Below are 23741 nucleotides of genomic sequence, written 5' to 3' on the forward strand. Positions count from 1 at the left end.
CGACGCCAAATGCACCCTTCGTTTCCCCGTGAAAGGAAGGATACATAAATGGACACTTAGCGGACTATCCTACCCGACCCTACCCCATAAGTCATCGCGCGCCGGTGACGACAGCATTTTTATTTAAAAAAAAATGACGGCCGAGAGTTCGGTGGCGGACGGCAAATTCACATTTAAATGTAAGTATTATGTTTTCATTTACTCAAATAGCTAGTGAAACCTGAGTTAAAAGCCACAAGTTTTTCTTTCTTATAAACTTCATCTTAACTCCTTCGTCACAATTGCGTGGCTTCATTTGTCAGGTGGTCTGAGGCAAAACTTGCGCTAATATTAGTTTAATAATTGTTTCAGGAGGCAAGGAGTCTAGTCTAACTTGTGTGAATAAGAAATATCACTCACCCTATAAAGCCCACAAACATAATAAAAGCAGTAGATAAGGCAATGGGGTTTCACTTTTATGTGTTTTTGTAGTGCTGTCATGCAAGCTGTGTCTACAAAGGTTTTAACCACATTATTTGAGTATCCATAAATATGATTTCTGAATATGAATATGATTTTAAAAATACAAAGTAAGAAAGTTGAGATCACATCTTTGCTGAAATGTATTGTGCTGTTGTTGTTAACAAGCCATGGTTAATTTGCTCTGACCTTAGGTTTGCACGTGTCCTGGGACAGGTGAGGGTGTGAGTGGGAAACCCACTGCTGAAACTTGGCCCTGGTTTGTCCTCATGGATGAGGTGTTGGGACAGAGGCATTGCACCAACCGTCCTGTCGTCATTGCCTCAATCCCTGAGGACACACCAGGGCCGAGTTCAGCAGTGTGTGACCAAGAAGAGGAGGAGCCAGAGGCAGCACCAGCACCAGCATCAGCACCAGCATCAGCACCAGCACCAGCAGCAGCACCAGCACCACGAAGAAGGCGAGACAGAGAGGACGAGTTTTTGGACTTGATTAGAGAAGACATATATATATATTCTTGTTTAACTTTTTTTCACTTATATTTTTTAAAAGGAAAAAAATTCTGTACATTTATTTCTTTTTATGCAACTTTAAATGTATAAATAAAAGAGAATTCATTGCTCTGGACATTGTTTATTTTTGTAATGACAGTCATAATTTCTACATGAAACAAATTATTCTATACCTTTTTCCCCCCAACTATTTACAACATATGTTAAACATCTCAGAATAAACATAAACATTTATATTTACAGTATATAAAATAAAAAAAATTATGTAGACTTTTATTCAGCTGAGTGGGAGACCCTGGTGTGCTGCTGGACCGGAATGGGCACAATAAAGACCCTGGTAAGGCCTCCTGCTGGTGGGACATCATCTGGGACGGTCTTCAGAGTGTTTGACTGCATATTTTCACTATCCACTAAGTTGTCTACCAACAGGTTTGCAGGGCTGACTAATGGAATAAATATTGAGATACTTTATTACACTAAAGTACTTTTAATAACCACTAATACCGCATTGGGGAAAAACTAAAGTCATATATTTCAAACCTTAGTTAAGCAAAATTATCTTGCATACTCTAATGTACTTAAGGCATCAAGAGTAAAAGCAAAGGAATTCTGCAGGAAAAAAAAAACTTGTCAGGGTTTTTATGATGGTTCTGCTTTTATATTACTGCATATGTTGCATTTTACTTCAGAATATTTTCAAGGTTGATACATTTAAACTATATACTTTTGTGTAGTTTAATGTAAAACAATGCATCATATTGTAAAATAACATAATTTTGTAGTGTTGCTGTCCTGTGTGGGAAAATTACTTCGAGTATTAATGAAGTATGTAGTTCCTTACATACCACCACTGGTTATTTTAAAAATTAAAGTAACAAAATGTAGGCCTATTGTCACAATATTAACAAATTGTTGCTAACTACAGCTCTGTCACATTTGGCGCATCTGAAGCGCTCGGACCGGTCTAGCCTACGGAGGATTGTTCTTGTCGCCTAGCATCAGTGACTGACAGCTGCCGAGGACGAGCGGGAGTAACATTCACACTGGACTTTTTATATTCAACTGGGTTTTATATTCAAATAGGGTTGAAAACCTGTGTAAATATATTTACCATGGTCCATTTATGTGCATAATAAAAAGAATACACTAGCCTACAAAATCGCATCAAGGTAAGATATAAATTTGAATCTTCGGCTAAGCTGAAAGTACATGACCTGAAACATCCTTAATACCATGTCCTCCAGTAAAATATAAAACATAAAAATGACAATAGCCAATTCTGGCTCCATAGCTGTTTACTCAATTATATCAAATGAACTATCAGGATGGCAGCATACTCTCGCACCGTTGCTTGGCGCCTGGAGCGGTAATCGGGAACACCTGGCTGCGCAATTAGGAAATCCTACGAAGGCTACATGGTGCGTCGTTCGGAGGACGCATAGGCTGCATCCTTTGAAGTCCGCGGCCTTCGGAGGATGCAGCCTTTACATTGGGACACAGCTAGAGAGAATAAATAGGGAGAGTAAACAAAGCCGGTAACGAAGGAGGACAGGTGTGGCAAATTGATCAATAATCAGGAAACAAGACGGGAGGGGTTAGACAATCGCCAGGAGAGCACAGGGCACAAGGAAACACATGACAAGTAAAACAAATCACAAGCCATGTGCTCACACCAAACGAGACATGAACACGCAGCTAATGAGAACACTCATAAGCCACGTGTTCACACAAAAATGACAACATGAAAGCACATAGCTAGTGTAAAACACAAGCTGCGTGCTACACAGTATAAGACAAAACATGACATGAAAGCACACGGCTGATGTAAACACAAACCTCGTGCTACACAGAACACAACAACACACGCGGACAGAAGAGCAAACTCGAAACCGTACGCTCACACGACAAGACAGAGCGCACGAGAACGAGCGTAAGCTCATCTTGTGCTCTCACAACAGAGGACAAACACGTGGAGCATGAATGTCTGAATCCCGACACCGAACCCACACCAAACTAGATGTGCCGGGATCCAAACACCACGCGCATGAAACAAGGCACACAGACAAGACAAAACAGTGTCAGGGCTCTGTCACAAAACCGAGAAATAGACTAGACAGAAGCGACAGAAGCCTGACACTCGGGAAGGTTTGGTTTACCATTATTCCATTTACCAACCAAAAGTGTTTCACATTTCTTCCAGTTGACTTTGCCGAAGATACAAGAGTAAAATCATTAATCAAATTAAATAAAATTTGTACATCTTTTTGTCTACTAACAAAAACCATTACATCGTCAGCATAAGCAGATAAATATATATTATTTGTACAGTTGGGCAAATGTAAATGTCACAGGTCGGGGGGGTCAAGCCAGACTACACCCACCCCTAAAACCCAGGACCACCTCGAGGAGCGTACCACAGACCAGACAGACAAGTGGATAAAGTTTGACAAGTTTTATTAAATAAAATTAATTTAAAAGTCCTAATGGAGCCTCTGGGTCCGCCCCAACAGGTGCGGAGACCGAACCTCTGACCCCAGGGAAGGCGTGGATTCCTTCGAGGCAACCCGTGCCAGGACGTGACGACTAGGGGAGGAGGAGGTCGGTCACCGGCCCGACAAGCAGGTGAGTATCCAGGTAAGTAGACCTTCTTAAGACGTAGAGCAGGACAAGGTCTCGTGGTCGAGGAGGGTCTTTCCTTGGACGGACAGGTGAGTATCCAGTTAAGTCGAACCGTCGACAGTCAGGGCATGGCCAGTACGGGAGCTGATGGCCAGAAGGAGAATCTTCTACCAGGCAGGTGGATATCCAGGTACGTATACCTTCTTAAGACGCGGAGCGGGACAGGGTCTCGTGGTCGAGGAGGGTCTTTCCTTGGACGGACAGGTGAGTATCCAGGTAAGTCGAACCGTCGACAGTCAGGACGTGGCCGGTACGGGAACTGATGGCCAGAAGGAGAATCTTCCACCAGGCAGGTGGATATTGACAGTAAGTGTTTCCCTCAGCCATCGTACACCAGGGTGGAGAAACCTTCGGTCATCAAGCTCTTCTAGTAACGAACAGAGTAAGTAACTCAGGTAAATACGTTCTTTCACCAAGTCAAGATAAGAGGACTTACAACAGGTGGGCGAGCTTCTGCAAGAGATAACGTGAATGCTTCCAAGGTGAACCTCTTCTTCAAGCAAACGTCACCCAGAGGGCTTCGGCAGAGGAATTCTTCTGCTAACAGACAAAGTAAGTAACTCAAGTACGTGCATGCTTTTCTTCAGTGCAAAGACCAGAGCTTACGGCTGGGGTGTGCTTCCGTAAAGCAGACGGAGATATATCCAATGTGTGTCTCTCCTTCAGGCAGGCATCACATAAGGGGACATTGGCGGAGGAATTCTCTATTGAACAGACAGAGTAAGTTATACAAGTGCATGCATGCTTTTCCTCAGTGCAGAGACAAGGGCTTACGGCTGGAGTGTACTTCTATAAAGCGGACAGAGATATGTCCAATGTGTGTCTCTCCTTCAGGCAGGCATCACATAAGGGGACATTGGCGGAGGGATCCTCTATTGAACAGACAGAGTAAGTTATACAAGTGCATGCATGCTTTTCCTCAGTGCAGAGACAAGGGCTTACGGCTGGAATGTGCTTCTATAAAGCGGACGGAGATATGTCCAATGTGTGTCTCTCCTTCAGGCAGGCATCACATAAGGGGACATTGGCGGAGGAATTCTCTATTGAACAGACAGAGTAAGTTATACAAGTGCATGCATGCTTTTCCTCAGTGCAGAGACAAGGGCTTACGGCTGGAATGTGCTTCCGCCAGGCAGACGAGGGAGTATTTCCAATGTGAGTCTCTCCTTCAAGCACCCACTCTCAGATGCCTCCGCAAATCAGCAACACCACCAAAGAAACGACTTCTCTCGGGGGAGAACCACACCAACTGTCTCTTCACTTTCCTTTTATACACTCCATTTGCCTACGCGGCTTCATCACAGATCCCAGCGTAAATCCCCCACACCTGATGATTATCTGTCATTATCCGCCGTTGTTATGGTGACAGATACACAGCCGGAACCGGCCCGGTGTTGCAATGGTACCGTCCCGGGGGGAACACAACTTCAGCGGGACTTAGTTCCGCCTCAACTTTGTCACCTCGTGACATAAACCATACATTTTTTCCCTTATTTGTTGTAATAAAGGCTCAATGGACAAAGAGTACACCATCCCAGATAAAGAGCACCCCTGTCTTACGGCTCTTTTAACCTGAAATGGAGCACATAAACCGCCATTTATCTTCAAAACACTTTCAATATCACTATAGAGTACCTGGACCTTCTTGATAAAATCTTGTTTAAAACCAAAAGCTTCTAAAGTTTTCCACAGATAGGGGTGCTCAACCCTATCGAAAGCCTTCTCCTGATCCAGGGAAATCAGTCCAAAATCCAAATTTAACCATTTTGACACCTCTAATGCATCAGAAGTGGAGAACTGCTGTCAACAACTGATCTGAGAGGACTGGTCTGGATGTATTACTTGTCTTATTACTCCAGCCAATCTATTTGCTAAAACCTTTGAGAGAGGTTTGAAATCACAACAAAGTGATACAGGTCGCCAGTTCTTCATAGCTGTCAAATCCCCTTTCTTCTGTATTAGCGTGATCACATGCTCTCCTGGAGCTCAACAGTAACATGCCTTTTGACAGACTATCGATCAGCACTTGAAACAAGTCTGTTCCCAACTCTGCCCAAAAACACTTGTAAAAGTCAATTGGGAGACCGTCAGTCCCAGGAGCCTTCCCAGATCCCATGCCTTGAAGGGCCTTATATAGCTCTCCCAGACTGAGCACACCTGGAAGATCTACATTACCCTCCTCAGACATTTGTGGTCGGGATTTCAAGAAAGCGCTGTCCTCATCACGCTCCGTTACATACTCACTTGCTTCTATAAAGACTTTTGTAAAGACCAGCTGCTCTGTTCCGGATATCGCTGGGATTTAACTTGGTCGTCTTCAGACCGCAGAGCTTTAGTCAATCTCTTCTGCCCATTTTATTTCTCTAAACCAAAATGGGTTTTTTTGACGCTGCATCCATATGAGTTATGCTTAGAAGTCTAGATCTGACCCACTGTGATGTTCGCTGTGCAGTAAAGCCACCGCAGCTTCTCTACTCGTGCTCGGCACCCTTCTGGACAGTTATGGATCAGAGGCTCTGCTTTTCCACAACCAAACAGACACTTTTAGCAGTAGTAACAAAGATGATGTAATCAAAATCATCAAACCTAAAACTAAGTGAAAGATCCAATTCCTCATCATCCTAAACTATCATGTATGCAAATCTCCTGAAGGACACAATAGACCCCTTCACGGTTGACGTCGAAGTGCGTAGTGCGCATGTCGGGGTCAGAACGTTCCATTGTGTGTTAACCAGATAATTTCTCGACAAAATGCCTACTTGTTGTGTCGTGGACTGTGCAAATTGCACCAGTTGTGGAGTCAAGTTTTTCAGGATTCCTGCAGGATCTCATCCTTTTAAAAAAATAGACGACATCTGTGGCTGCAAGCTATTAGTCGAGCAGACTGGGACAATGCTACGATCAAAGAGGCTCGTGTTTGTAGTGCTCACTTCATATCAGGTAAAGTCATCCTTTATCATCCCTTTCTATTAGATTAAACTCGAAAGCCTGGATTGCATGAACAGTTTTCTGTACACTAGCCTATAACGTTAAGCTGGTTAATAGTTTTTTTTTTAAATGTCATGGACCTGTGTCATGCTACAGACGCAGCCAGCTGCTAGCAGTTAGCCGCAGGCTAGCGCCAACTTTGTGACAACAACATTTGTTTAACGTACCATGGCTTAACTCCAGCCATAGTAAGTAAACAAATGTTTTCTGTAAACTGTAGACTGATTTAATAGTTAGGTGAAATTTGATATCTGGCATTAATTGTGACCTGTGTCATGCTACAGTCTAGCTTTACATTAGCGCTTTCACTATGACAACAGTAGATCGCGTTGTAATCAATGTGTGCAATTCTTCTTTTTTTTGTAGGAGAGGCATCACTTGACTCCAGTAGTCCTGGGGCCTGTACCATGAAGCCGGTTTAGGTGGCTAGCCAGCTATGTTTCAGTTTAGTTTCCGCCAACCCTGGGTTTTAGGTACTATGAAAGTAGCTCGGCTTTAATCGGTGTTCGTTGCCATGGTATCTTACGCTGCACGGCTAACCTGCTCCGGGGCAGGTTATGTTCTGGATTCGAGATCTCAGACTGAAGTTTGACCAATCAGCTGAGAGCAAAGAAACATATAGGTGACGTAACTTATTCCCAGTGTCTGTTACAATGGCTTCACTTTTTCTTCCAAATCCTGTGGACATCTCAGCGCAAATTGTTAGACGAGCACTTCGTAGAGAAAGAGTTTTTAGCCAGACAAAATCCCCTTGCCTTAACTGATAGTTACTTGTAGGAAAAAGATACAGATTTTCCGCGGAAGGAATGTCTTATCTTTGCGAACATCTTGAGCCGCACATAAAGAATTTAACACGTCGAATTCATGCACTTACTGTACCGCAAATGGAATTGCGTTAAGATTTTTTTTTTTTTTTTTTTGCAAGTGGTACATACTTGCACGGTGGGTGATGCACAGAAGCTGGGGGAAAACACGGTTTGTCGAACCATTCGCAAGGTGGTCCTCGCTCTGCAGGAGTACATGAATAGTTTCATTAATAGTGTTCCCCGGACATTTATCGACAATATCCATAAAAGAGGGCTTTTATAAAATTGCCGGTAAGATTGATAGGGTGACGTCACATGAACACTTTTTTTTTTTTTTTTTCATAAAGCAAATTTCACAAATGCAGCCTACTATACAATATAATACATGTTAAGAATTATTTGAAATCTTTTTTATTATTATTCTGTCAATCTTATGATAGGATTCCCTAGAGTCATTGCATGTATGCAGTCTATTGCTCCAATCTCCACTGCTCTAGGGGAATATGAGGCAGATTATGTTAATAGGAAGTCCTATCACAGTCTTAATGTTCAGAGAGATGATGTGAATATGTGAGATGATTATTTTCTGTGAGATGAATCTTTAAATTAATAGTAACATTAACAGATATAATAATGATCTACTAAACATTTCATCTGCAGACGACTTGTGGTCATGAACATATGATCACAAGTTTGGATGCCAAATGGCCTGGCTCCAGTGCTTGTCTCACGAATTTTCCGCTAGTCTGTGTTGTGTCAGCGCTTTGAGGAAAGCAAGTTAAATTTGGTACAGTACAAAACACTGTTAATTTGAACTGAGATAGAAAAACCTACACAATAACCCCCTATTATGACCCTCAGACAGGGCCACAGCACCGCTTCAATGTGGCCCTCAGTAAAACCAGAGTGAAGACAGAGATGACCTTTGGCCTCCTAAAGGCACGTTTCAACTGTGTTCGGCCTTTAAGAGTCACCAGAGCGGGCATCACAGATAGTGGCTGCATGTGCCATTCTGCACATTATAGCCACCAGTAGAAAGGAGCAAGAAACACCACAAAACCAGCTTCTCCCCGATGAAACTGACCCGATCACACTTGACCACCCAGCTGGTGCAGATGTAGATGCAATCACCATACAATATTACACTTAATAAAAGCATATTGAAACTGCAGATAGGCCTCAAACTGTTTTATTGGTTTTGTGGGATGGGAGGGAGAAAGAGAGCAAGAGAAAGTTGCATTACTAAAGTGTTACTTTGTTAAATAAGTTCACATACTGAGAACAGTTTTATCCAGCTGTTTGATCTCCAATTTATTTATTTTATTTTTTTGGAGCCTCCTCAGCTCACAGTCCAGCTCGAGTCCCCTTTATTGAACAGTCTAGTTCAAGACTCCTTTAGTGTGCAGTCTAGTTCGAGTCCCCTTTAGTGTGCTGTCTAGTTCAAGACTACTTTAGTGTGCAGTCTAGTTCAAGACTCCTTTAGTGTGCAGTCTAGTTCAAGACTCCTTTAGTGAGCAGTCTAGTTCAAGACTCCTTTAGTGTGCAGTCTAGTTCAAGACTACTTTAGTGTGCAGTCTAGTTCAAGTCCCCTTTAGTGTGCGGTCTAGTTCAAGACTCCTTTTGTACAGGGCCCTAACTGAGTCTGTTTCCTCCTGAAACATAATTCCACCACAAACATTATCATTACAAGTTTTCTGGAGGCTCAAATAAAAAAAAGTTCCTTGACTTCCTACAAACACAGGACTGACTGTAATTTGTCAAGGGTTTTAAATCCTTACCTTGTTCACATTTCTTCTGAAGCCCATTTAGGTAGTAGAGGCCTCAGTTTCTGGGGCAGGTTGTGAAAAATCCTACAATAAAAGATGTGTAAGGGCCAGTCCCTTAATTATGCCACACATTCAAATGTTTGCCATAATAAAAAGCCCAGTGCATTCACATCAGCAACTGTCTGAGATCATGTCTTCATCATTTCCTCCACCCTAATAAATAAAAGGCCAATGTAAAGCATAACTGTTATAAAGCAGGTTATGTTTCTGGTGTTCAGTCTGCTGCATACTGACCTCTGTGTGGGAGACTGTGTGTATGTGTGCTGGCTTCAACAGGGACACTGTATTTCCCTCTACTGCAGAATATACAGTCAGCCATATTTACAACTTAAAAAAAGTAGTAATGTATCACACACGTACCCAATGTTACTTGCTTAGAGGAGCCAGCACCAGGGTCAGATTGTAGCACCTGTAATCCCATCCATAATCGGCTGTCCCTTATTGCCTACTCAGAGCCAACTCCTCCGCCAGTGTATTCTGGTTTTCTGAATTTAACTCTTTATTTCTGTTTGCTGCAAACAAGTGTTTGTGATAAAATGTTCACAAAAATAATAAAAGGTTGTGGTAAATACTCACCACTTTGAATTATATTTTTATATTTTGTCTTTATCTGCTGCCAAGAACATTTGGAGTTGGGGTTGCATCAAAAAAAAGAAAGAAAAAATAGAATATTAATCTCTTAGTACATACATGCACATTTTTTATATATTATAAAAATAGGCTATAGGCTATATTACACGTATAGGCTACACATACATATATACATAATTTTACATAAATATAGAACGTATTTGTTTAATTAACTTACACATTAACAATAAGCAATCTTTCTCCAACAGTCTTCTCTTGCTTTGGCAGCAAAGAACGTATTGTTTCGAGGTTGAAATACATATTTAAATTCATCGTAATTCTGAATGATTATCTCTTGCTCCTCCGTGGAAAAATATATCGCTCTCGCTCTACCCGCGATTGGTTGTTCAGTGTCGACGTCACTCTTTTATGTGCACGCGCGCATGGAGTAATCATAGCTTGAGGATCAAAGCCTGAGTTGACAGAGAAAGTCGATGAGCTGCATCATGGTACCAATAAAGCCTGATTGCATCGGTTTGGTTTTGTCAACTCAAAACTAATCCTGTAACCCCGAGTTTGTTCAGCTATCTTCATGGTACAGGCCCCTGACTTTGTGCCCTCCTTGTTTGTGTACAAAAAACAAAGCCAGACACCTAAGACAAAAATGGAAAGGTACGAATAAAAAAAGTATCTATCTATAAGGCTTGTCTGTTTCTCTCTTGAGTAGTCTAGACCACCTAGAGATACTACAATATCTAATTAAAAATATTACAATTACAGCATTTTAATTCCTTGTTCGTGTAAATTATTATTAATTAAATGTAAATGTAATTTAATTAAAGCAATATTGTGCAGGCCTAGTTTAACTAGACAATGATTAAATGGTTTCACACAGCACTAATTGTTCCTTTTGTTTTCCTTTAGGTATCTGAGGAAAAGGAAGAGAGATGACATGACACCTGCTTCTGCCATGGCTGAGATGGAACAAGACTGCACCACTGATCACTGCAGTGGTATGAATAATCTCTTAAACGTAAAGCTAAAACTAATGCAGTCTAATACACCAGCCCTGTGGTCCCACAAGCTACACCCTCCAAAGTTGTCATAATTGTTCACTGAACTTCTGTATGTCTGTTTGTTTTCTGTTCAAGATGAGGAGGAAGCTGAAGGGGAGCGCCCAGTGTCGAGACAGGAACATGATGATCTTTGCTTTACACATCATCAACTGCAGGAAGACTACATCAACCTGCAGCAGGACTGGTTTAAATTACGCAGTGAGAATGAAGAACTTAGGAATGAATTACAGAAATCTAAATTTTCATACAGCAATGTTAAGAGTAGCATTCGACTATTACTGTGTTTCACTGGACTGACCTCTGTAATCTTCGAATGGCTCCTAAAAAAATAGATGGCAGTATTGAGATAAGTCTCCAAACCCTTCCTCTAGAGGACCAATTGTTGATGGTCTTGATGAAATTAAGGATGGGCCTTAGTAACACTGACCTGGCATATAGATTTCATGTAACAACAAGCACTGTATCAAATATTGATCTCTGTCATGTCTGTTGTCCTCAAGTCATTAATTAAATGGCCAAATAAGGGAGCTATACTTAAAAATATGGCCAAAACATTCAAACGTCACTTCAAAAAATGCCGCTGCGTAATAGACTGCACAGACATTTTTATAGCTCGACCTAGCAATGGCCCAGACCTGGTCTAATTACAAACACAACAATACGTTAACATATTTGATTGCCATCACACCTGCTGGGCCAATTTCATTTTTGTCTCCAGGGTGGGGTGGGCGGGTGTCTGATAAACAGATCAGCAAAGAGTTTTCTGGAACTGTTGGAGCCTATGGACGAGGGTTTAGCTGATAGGGGATTTCTAATATGGGATGAGCTTGCAGCTTGCGGTGCCACTCTTCATATTCCTCATTTTACGAAAGGCAAAAAGCAACTGTCTGCACTGGAAGTAGACACATCCAGACAACTGTCTCAGGTTAGGATTCATGTTGAACGAGTCATTGGTCGGTGGAAAAACGTATAAGTTATACTTTTTTGTATTTTGTCAAAATATGTAACATTGTTCCAATAAAGAAAATCATATATTACATATAATAATTTACTGTCACTTGTTTATTTAAACTACTGGATAATGACATGGAATTGTACATGTATTAAATTGATATGCATCTGATCTGCATACAAACAAGTAACAATAACAAGTGCATCTGTATACAAACAACAAAATACATTCAAGAAATACAACAAACACATAAGTGAAACGGTAGTTCATTAGTCAACACTTGGATTCTGGTATTGACAAAGAAAACAGTCAGTTGTTTTGACATTCTCTACAACATAACCAAGTTGCTGACTTCCTTTTGATCTGTGCGCAGCTGTAATGGAAGTGGCGATTACATCTGGCACAGTTGATCATTTTCCCGAAATCTGGCCTTTCACAGATTTTGCAGACTGACTGACCCGCAAGGAAGGGTCATGTCTTCTTGTTAGGATACAATACAATACAATACAATGTTTATTTATAAAGCACAATTTAAAAACAACCGAAGTTGACCAAAGTGCTGTACACACAGAAAGACAAAAAAGAAAATAATAGAAAAACTAGTAATAATAAAATGTAAAAATAAACATTTTACAATTTATAAACACCAGTTGTAGAATGGATATAACACACGAAAGTAAAATCATAAAACAATGAGTCAAAGTGTATTAAACGCCAAAGAAAAGAAATAAGTCTTAAGAGCAGACTTAAAGGCCGATAGAGTTGGGGCAATTCTGATATGGACCGGGAGACTATTCCATAATTTAGGGCCGATGGCAGAAAAGGCACGATCTCCTCTATTTTTTAATCTAGTCCTCGGAACTTGCAGTAGACCAGAATTAGCTGATCTAAGTGACCTTGACTGAGCGTAAGGGTGTAGCAGGTCTGACAAATACTGTGGTGCCTCATTATGAATGGATTTAAAAACAAACAATAGAATTTTAAAATCAATTCTATATTTGACCGGCAGCCAATGTAGTGAGATCAAGATTGGCGTGACAGATTCATATTTACGCTTCCCATAAAGAAGCCGAGCCGCTGCATTCTGAACCAACTGTAAACGTGAAACACAAGCCTGTGGAGCACCGATGTACAATGAGTTACAATAGTCCAGTCGAGATGTAACAAAAGCATGCATGACCGTCTCGAATTTCTTAAGGGAAAGAAAAGGCTTCACCTTTGACAGAAGACGAAGATGATAAAAACACAACTTAATCACAATACTTATCTGCTTGTCAAATTTAAGATTAATATCAAACCAAACACCCAAGTTTCTGACACACGTGGTACTATAAAGCGACAAAGATGCAAATGCAGGATCATGTACATAGTGTCCATTTGAACCAAACATAATAAATTCGGTTTTACTCTCATTCAGGCTTAGGAAGTTGGTCGCAAGCCAGAGTTTTAGTTCTTCCAAACAATCCATGATAGGCTGTAATGCCAGCCTATCATCACGCTTCAAAGGGATATAAATCTGGGTGTCATCTGCATACAAATGAAAAGAGACCCCATACTTGTTAAAAATAGACCCTAGTGGAAGCATATATAGGGAGAACAGTACAGGACCAAGAATTGAACCCTGGGGAACACCAGAATTTAAAGTTGTTTCAGAGGAAGAATGGTGTCCAATATTGACAACATACCTCCTGTCAGAGAGGTACGACCGAAACCACTGTAATACTGTGCCACGAAGACCAACACATGTTTCAAGGCGTGATATAAGAATGTCATGGTTAACCAAATCAAAGGCAGAACTGAGGTCTAACAAAACCAGAGCCATAGACTGCCCAGAGTCAGTGGTTAACATGATATCATTTAAAACTCTTAAGAGCGCTGTCTCAGTACTGTGACGGGATTTAAAACCAGATTGAAATTTTTCATGAATAGAATTGATAGTCAAATAAGACTGAAGTTGATTTAAAACAGTTTTCTCTAAAATCTTAGATAAAAAAGGTAGATTTGAAATAGGTCGAAAGTTAGCCAACAATTTGGAGTCCAGACTTGTTTTTTTAAGATGGGGTCGCACTGTGGCAAGTTTAAAGTCAGAAGGTACTGTACCAGTATGGAGACATTTGTTAATTACAGACAACAGGTCAGGGCCAACAGTCTCAATAACTTGCCCAAGGAAACGAGATGGAATGACGTCGTTTGGACACATAGTTGGTTTCAAATGAGACATAGTCTCAATCAGAGAATTGAGATTAACAGACTCAAAGACAGACCAAGTGGAAGAGGAGAGTGGGACATCAGACAGTTTATACGCTGAAGTACACAACGAGGATGTAATTTTGGAGATCTTGTCATTGAAATATGTCGCAAAGTCCTCACATAGAGAGACAGATGCTTCAGGGAATAAATTAACCTTTGGATGGAGAACAGATTCGATGGTAGAAAATAGAATATTTGGCTTATGACTATTTCGTATGATTAAGTTTGAAAGGTATCTACTCTTAGCAACCTTAGCAGCTCGTTGAAAAGCAGAAAGAGAATCCCTTAAAATTTCATATGAAACTTGTAATCGGTCTTTTTTCCATTTGCGTTCTGCCCTTCGACAGGTCTGTCTGAGAGAACGAGTAATATCATTATGCCAAGGTAATGAAATATGCTTACTTTTTTTCTCTTTTAGAGGTGCGATAGAATTTAAGATGTTAAAGCAAGTGGTATTGAAAATACTTAAATGTTCATCAGCATCTAAGTGGGATATGGAAAGATTTGTATCCTGAGTAGCACCCAATTGTACATACCTGGAACAAAATTCATTGCCTGAACATTCGGTGAAAATTCGAGTCCAACGTGACGGTGGAGAATGTCCTTCAGCATGTCCATCAAATGGCACAGAAAACAATAAAGGCATATGATCAGATAAGCCAGGCTCACCAATTTTGAAGTTCAACACTGATAGACCACGAGACAAAATCAAGTCCAAAGTATGCCCCTGAACATGAGTTGGTCCAGACACCCATTGCACAAAGTCAAAAGAGTCAATTAGGTTAAGAAAGTCTTTTGAGAGAGGCTTAGAGTCACAGCACACATGGATATTAAAGTCCCCAATAATTAGAATTCTATCATGGCTGATGACAATTTCAGACAGAAATTCTGCAAATTCATTGATAAAATCATTATTTGCATGGGGTGGCCGATATATAATAACAAAAACCACTGGATTTACCAAAGAAAGTTGAAACAGCTGAACTTCAAAACTCCTGCGTGTCTGAGTTGATAAACAGTGACAAAGATAGTTGTTTTTAAACACTGTCGCTAACCCCCCACCACGACCAGATAAGCGAGGGGAATTAAGAAAATTGCAGCCCTGTGGCACCAGTTCAGTAAATGGACTTAAGTCTCCCGGTTTAATCCAGGTTTCGGTAATGCATAAAATATCCAAGGTGTGCGAGGTAAAAAAGTCATTTAATATAAAGGTCTTATTTACCAGAGAGCGTGCGTTGATCAAAGCCACATTTAGTAGCTTCGTATCCTCCTGGAGCTGCGTTGATCTCTGCAACGGTCGAAGATTAGAGGTATTGACTCCACAAGCGCGAAGACGGGGAGGAAGGTGGCGCGTAGACATAGAAAGAGTGCTGGGAACCACGGGTCGAAGCCATCGATGCGATGTATCTAGCGGACGCCAGAGCACCCGCCGTTCTCGGGTCATAGGCAAAGGAAATAGCCTTTCAGCAGACGGCGACCATGCACCAGTACTCAGCGAGTGCGGGCAAACGCGCCGCTTACAGACCATCACAGACGACGACCACGCAGGAGACCTAAGCCGAGCAGCAACTCCACCCCGCTTTCCACGTTTCCTCCGACGCTTCCTCTTCCAAGGCAAGTCAGCAGGACGCCAATATTGGTATACTGGAAGATAAGTATGGGTAGGCAGAGGAGAGGGACGAGACAGGCAAATGTCACCTCTAGCAGCTTCAACAGCCACTCGAATGTCCAAAAGTATTTGACGATCGTACGTCAACGCCATTTTACAACCAGTGATTAAAAAAGATATGCATAAGAACAGTAAGGACAGCAAAACTAGAGATTGCGACAGACGGCATGCCAAACACAACGGCGCCATCTTGTTTGATGATTAGAGGATCTCAGGCGACACAGGTGAAATGAAGGCATGTTGAGCCTTTGACAAATTCTCCTGCAGAAACTCGTCCACAACACGAAGTCACAGTAGCTGACGTCACTTACAAACATATGTAGTTGGGTTTGATAGTAGTATGGGTGTGAATTCTTCAAATTGAAAGACTTGTCCAGGCAAAACTGCCTGTCCTCTGCACTTCCCTGAAGACCATCACAGTATTTGTAATAGGCCGGGAGCAGGGGCGGCGCCAGATCATTTTTGGGGTGCTAGATCATTGACAGGGGGAGCTGCTCTATATATATATATATATATATGTTTAAACAAAATGTTTAAAAAACTGGTATGGGGGGGCGCTGTTGAGCGAAACATGGAGTAAGACGTGTTTTTCAGAGCTCCTGCAGAATCTGTAAATATTCAATCCTACAACAGCTTTTTAAGCCCGAAAGTCGCTGCAAAAATATCAAATAACATCAGTCTGATATTAGTTACATATGATATAGTTACGGATGGCAGCGAATCTCCGTAAATATAAGTACTCTGGCTCTACTAGCACAAGGCCTGAAGCCTCGGGACAAAGTGCCTCCAGTCGATCTGCTATAGACATGAATATGGACTTCGAGGTAATAAAAGCGGACATTCTCTCCTCTCTGAGGTCAGATATATCGTCTGTAATAAAGCAAGAGTTAAAGAACGCACTGGCTGAAGATTTCGACACAATAAAAAGTGAATTACAGGCGATGAGGTCCGAAATCGCGAGCAGTGCTGCCGCCACGCGCTCTGAAATCGACCAAATGAAAGAGGACATTAAAGACGTCGAGGGAGGGCTCTCCACCTGGTCAGATGAGATGGTTACTCTTCAGGCCACAGTAACCAAACTTACTAGCCAAGTCGACGACTTGAAAGAAAAGTGTGAAGATATGGAAGGGCGGATGCGGAGAGGGAATATTTGCATCACGGGAGTTCCCGAGCAACCTGGTTCGAGTTCACCTGCAGCGGTATCCAAACTTCTGAGAGAGATGCTGGAAATGGACAGAGATGTGAAGATTGACCGTTCGCATCGCAGTCTCGTCCCAAGGAAACCGGGAGACAAGCCTCGCACCATCATTGCAAAGTTACACTATGATGGAGATTGCATGGAGATCTTACGAAAAGCCAGAGAGCGCGCTCCGCTCAACTACAACGGGAATCAAATCACTATCTTTCCTGACTACACAGCCAGCGTTGCTAAAGCAAGAGCGGCCTTCGGTGATGTCAGGAGGGCTCTCCGGGGACGACAAGGCGTGCGGTATGGACTGCTTTTCCCGGCCAGACTCCGAATTTCACATGATGGAGAAGAAAAAGAGTTCCGGAATGCGTCTGAGGCAATGGACTACGTGAAGAGGAAAATTATTTCAGAGACCCAATCTGATGCTTGACATTCTGACCTAACTTCGTGAAAAGGATTGCAGCGCGATAAGTACCAGACCCTTACTCATCTTAACAATTCAATTTACACAATTGCTTTTGTTCAGTTGACCATGACTATCATTTCTTAAGTAAATAGTTTATGAACGTCCTAATGGCCAAGCCATCCGCATAGTTAGAGGTCTATTGCTTGTATTTACTATGCTGTTGTAATAATACTTTTGACTGAGATTTGTTGGTTCTGTAGGAGCCTGGGTGATGTTATATTTACGGCCCCTTTGTTAATTTCTGATTTTATGCACAGGTAATTGCTGGCACATAAAGAAATTTAATTATTTCGTACTGATATAAGTTAGGTTTGTGGTTGCCTGTTCTTCCCGTGCGGCTCGGGACTAGGCCCCTAAAATACCTAGACTCATCTATGTTTTGGAGTTCTAAGAACACTTTCTATAGTTCTATTTTTGCAGGTCTCATTGTTTCCCTGAGATCTGCCACTGTTAAAAAAAGTGATGGAAAAAATGCTTTCACTTATATATTGTCCAACATGTTGGTTTTAAAAGGCATAACACCTATGTATTGTATGGCCCCAGGTTTTTTTTTTTTTTTGCAAAAAAATTTGAAATTTGTTTAATTTCCTCAAAACAAGTTGACGGAAAGGAAACCGAGACTGCAGTTTGTTTGTTTTCTTTATTTTACAAAAGCACAATGTTGTGTTTTATTGCGAGTGTACACACATATAAATAAATACTTTGCAGTTTCGAATGATGTCCTGAACAAAATAACGGAGTATATTTTTATGATTCCATCGCGCCGGCGCCTCACACACACACAACATTCCAGCATTGCAATCTTGACATCGCAGCCAGTTCATTATCAAAATATTTATTTATATAGTGTGCACGCGATGTTCCTGGACGTGGACGCGCGCATCGACCGGTCTTGCTTCTCCGTGGTATCGCGGTTGCGGCACAAGCGATGAACGCCAGAAACAACAACAAAGCTATCGTTATGATCCCGCTCTTATTATTCATACAAATGCTTTTAAACCATTCATGCGCGACAAGACAAAAGAGAACGCGCTGTCAGTGAATGTCCTCCTGACACACACACACACACACATACATACACACACGACCCACAGATAGACGCGCACCAGTATCAAGTTCTCTTTCGCGCTAGAACGAACACACATGTATGCCAAAATGCCTATAATAGTTTAGCATCCAAATAAATCGCGAATATGAAAAATTCTATTTCAATTTCGCTTTAAATTATTTCGTTTTGGCTTGTTTATAGATATTTTTTTTCATTCTTGTTCTGTTCTGAATATCATTAAATTTAAAGGATTTGTTGTGGAATATTTTTAGTGACATTTTTAAGCATACAGCAAACGATAGTAGGCTATTAATTGGTTAAAATTCTTACAATGGTTAATGGCTAACCGGTTAATTAGCATCCCTGTAGCCTTAGCTAGATCAAAAGAATGCAGAATCAACTTTGCGTTGCGATCGCGTCACGATCAAAAGCGGTTGTTAAGAAAAGTGCTGAGCTTAATTTTTGTGCCAGCTGTGCACAACAGAGCACTTTTAAATGAGAATAAATTCTAATGCACCTTTAGCCCCATTGTATTCTGTATGCTTGGCTGAAGAATAGGCCTATATAGGCCTATGGGTCGCGTCAAAAAAAAAAAAAAAAAAAAAAAAGGGTCACTCTTGAAAAAGTTTGAAAACCACTGCTCTACAGAGGTATCACCACTCATATTATGGGATTGTGCAAAAGCATATCTCAGAGGTCGGATTATTTCATTCGCAAGTGCCAAGAAAAGAGAGAGAGTAGCTAAACAACAAAAATTAGAACACACTATTAAAAATTTAGAGAAACAACATAAACAAACCTCAAACCCACAACTACTAAATAAAATAAAGGATGCGCGAAGAGAATACAATAGCTTAATCGCTGATAAGATCGAAGGCAATCTAAGATTTATAAACCAAAGATATTATGAACATGGCAATAGAGCTAGCAGATTGTTAGCAATTAGCAAAGATCTTCAAACATCGTACAAAAAATAAAATCTAATCGCTCTATCAATACCCTTACTAAACCTAATGAAATTGCAGAATCCTTTGCGGATTTCTACAAATCACTTTACAACAATTCTGATACTTGCTCTGACGATAATATTCTGGCACCGTTCCTAAATAACATAAAATTGAATGAGTTAACAGAGACAATGGCAAAGGATCTGGATGAACCTATTAAAGAAAGTGAAATAATTGAGACAATCTCTACGCTAAAGAATAATAAAAGCCCAGGACCCGACGGATATATAAATGAATTCTATAAAAACTTTAAAGAACTAGTTTCTCCGCTCTTGTTAAGAGCATATCATTATGCGCTGCAATCTGGTACAGTGGCGCCCTCGTGGAGGGATGCAACCATTGTTGTAATTCACAAAGAGGGCAAAGATCCTGCCGAATGTCAGTCATATCGGCCTATTTCATTGTTAAATACTGATCTACGAATATTGACAGCCATTCTTGCCAAAAGGATAAATAAATTAATTAGTCAAATTATACATCCGGACCAAACTGGATTTATCCCAGAGAGATATTATGGAGATAATCTTCGTAGAGCATTAAATATTATGAGTTATACAAAGACTACAGGTGCAAAGGCAGTATTCTTATCACTCGATGCTCACAAGGCATTTGATCGGGTATCTTGGCAGTATCTGATCCAAACTCTTAAACGGTTTAAATTTGGCCCCAATTTTATAAAGTGGGTTCAAACACTCTACACAAATCCACTCGCCTCAGTGAGAGTTAACGGTTGTAGATCTGAACGCTTTACTCTAGAACGTGGATGCAGACAAGGATGTCCATTGTCACCCTTGTTGTTTGCTATCAGCATCGAACCCCTTGCTCAACTCATTAGGGACGACAGCGCAATTAAGGGAATTGTAATTGGAGGAGAGGAACATAAGTTGTCATTATATGCTGATGATGTCCTACTTTTCCTAACAGAACCTGAGACAACAATCCCATATTTAAAAAAGCTAATTCTCAAGTATGGGTACTACTCTGGATATAAAGTGAATATGGATAAAACTGAGGCTATAGATGTTAATGGTCAAATCTCAAAACAAATCCAAATCAAAAGTGGGTTCAAATGGCCCAAGAATGGGTTTAAATACCTGGGCATCTTTATTCCCTCCTCTTTGGACCAGTTATACGATACAAATTATAAAAAAGTGATTACAAATATTAGTGAAGATTTAAATCGTTGGACAGCTCTCCCTCTCTCTCTGATTGGCCGTGTCGAATCTATTCGTATGAATATCTTGCCGAGATTACTCTATTTGTTTCAGATGTTACCCATAGAAGTGCCAAAATCTGTCTTTGATTTGCTTAATAAAATAATTTCTAAATTTATTTGGCAAGGAAAACGGCCAAGAATAAGGCTTAAAATAATACAATCAGCTAAAATAAATGGCGGGCTGGGACTCCCAAACTTTAGATTTTACTTCTGGGCAGCTCAATTGAGGCCCCTGGTTTCATGGATGAGAGAAGACACACAAACCCGGTGGATCAATATTGAAAAAAGCCTCTGTTCCATGCCCCTTAAAATAGTACCCTTTTCCAATGTATCATTAAAAAATGCTTCCATGGGTGAATGGACCAAAGTTACTTTAAAAATTTGGAGAACTATACAAAGATCATTTGGTTTGTCTAAGAAAATCTCATCTGCTGCAAGCATTGGCTATCTTAATGACTTTGCACCATCTCGTACAGACGTGGGTTTTAAAAAGTGGTCTCAATATGGACTTGATTATCTGCACCAATTATTTCATGATGACACACTTAAATCATTTGAACAAATAAGAAATGAATTCACACTCCCAAGGTCTGAATTTTTTAGATATTTACAATTGAGACATTTCCTCACAACGCATAAGGATCTAGAAATGATTAAAAAACCCTCCCCAATATAAGTTTATTTTAAAGAAATACAAATTGACGGGCGGTCAAAAAAAATATTTCTAAAGGATATCTATTATTTTTGACTAAGAATTCAAATAACACATTACAGATTAAGGAAAAATGGGAGGCCGAAATTAATGAAACAGTTCCTCTTGAAACTTGGGAGGAAGCCTGTGGAGAGGTACATCTTGTGACCAACTCTAATGTCTGGAGGGAATTCAAATGGAAGATAATAACAAGATTTTTTCGAACCCCACAGATAATTGCAAAATGGAATCCATCCTGTTCAGACAAGTGCTGGAGAAATTGTGGTCAGCATGTTGGTAACCACACCCATATTTTGTGGTCATGTCCAAAATTAAGAAATTACTGGAAAGATATATTTGATGCCCTTAAAGAAATCTTCCATTATGAAATCCCAGAAGACCCCATAATAGCCCTTCTAGGTGTGCATCCAGAAGGCCTTGAGGGTAGAGCTAAAATATATTTATTACAAATTTTACTTGCTGCAGCCATTAAGTGTATTACATGCAGATGGTTAAAACCTGACCCTCCTTCATACAATGTTTGGATTAAAAAAGTATGGGAGTTGTACGAAATGGAACAAATCACATTTGCATTACGACTTCAGAAAACGGTTTTCTTAAAGAGGTGGGCCCCTGTGATGCCTTTAATACTCCAGTGATCATGAGTTATACTATCATATCCACCCTGTGTTCATTTCTGCCTTTATCCATTTCCTTTTTATTTTTTATTTTTTTTATTTTTTTATTATTAATTATTTTTTTTATTTTTTTTTTTCCCCTCCCCCTGTACTAGGTGTATTTGTTTTCATTCTCTGTATAATGTGTACGATATAACTAAGTTTTGAAGAATTGTCAATATCATGGAAACATAATGGACTAACATGTTAAAACCCAATGCCATACTGTATTGTATGTAATGCTGTGGTTCTAAATAAAAAATATAAGTTAAAAAAAAAATAAAAAAAACTGGTATGAATTTTTGACAGTCACTTTTTAGCACATTTACAACAATATTTGTCAACTTAGAGATATTTTAAATAGTTAAATCTAAATATTAAATGTTACACCTAAATGTAAAATGTTAAATCTAAATGTTAAATCTAAATCTAAATCTTAAATCTAAATCTTAAATCTACTGTAAATCTAAATGTTAAATCTAAATCTAAATCTAAATGTTAAATCTAAATGTTAAATCTAAATGTTAAATCTAAATGTTAAATCTAAATATTAAATCTAAATCTAAATCTAAATGTTAAATCTAAATGTTAAATCTAAATGTTGAATCTAAATCTAAATGTTAAATCTAAATGTTAAATCTAAATCTAAATGTTAAATCTAAATATTAAATCTAAATCTAAATGTTAAATCTAAATCTAAATGTTAAATCTAAATGTTGAATCTAAATCTAAATGTTGAATCTAAATGTTAAAGTCGACATGAAATCAAAACTGACCCTATTTACTTTGTTAGCGCATATTACTAGTTTTGTGGTGAACAATTAATCAGTGCAAGTTAATACACAGAAAAAAATTGTTTGCCGTGGTAGTCTTTAATCAAAGTCTGAAAAGTTACTTCCGGTCTGAAATGGCCTTCCTTTTCTGATGACGTAGGCTTGATGGCTTGGGTTGGGAAACGCTTAACCACTCCCCTCAAACCGTTAGACTGCTATGAGCGAGAGATGGAGAGGAGGAGCGCTGACACTGAAACCCTGCCCTCTGTTCAGTATTACGTTTCACTTGGAAATATGTCACAACAGTTATTTGCAACTTCCGGTTCACGCAGACTTTAAATCTAAATGTTGAATCTAAATGTTTCGGGTGAAACTAAATATTTAACTAATATGCAAATTCAAAATGCCGGTAACCGGAAGTGCCAAAATAAAAGCTTGAGGAGGTCAGTGTGTGTTTATAGCATGGTTTATAGTGTCATATAACGAATAAAAACCATCTCATCTGAGGAAATGGACTCTTGGACATGGATTATCGTGATAACTAATAAAATAATAAACACGTTTGGAGAAACTGTATTTGAAGAGTAGGCTAGTGTCACTTTTATGAAAAGTGCGGGACTTATGACCTGTAGCCATAATAGCCAGCCACAAGGGGGCTCACTTTGACTGAATGTCATGTCATCACTCTGTCAACTCATCACTCTGTGTCATGTTCGCTTGCTTAAGGGCCAGCAAGAGCCTATATCCCCGCCCGCCCCTGACCAGGTACGGTAACGTTACTATCGTTCAAAATGTCCAACAAATCGGCGTTAGCCGAGAGCATCGGCAGAGCCGTCCTGGCGGCTATTCAAAATGTTTCAACGACAGCTACCGCCTCAGGGCCACCA

Source organism: Squalius cephalus (assembly GCF_949319135.1).
Source record: "Squalius cephalus genome assembly, chromosome: 7".
NCBI classification, from domain to species: domain Eukaryota; kingdom Metazoa; phylum Chordata; class Actinopteri; order Cypriniformes; family Leuciscidae; genus Squalius; species Squalius cephalus.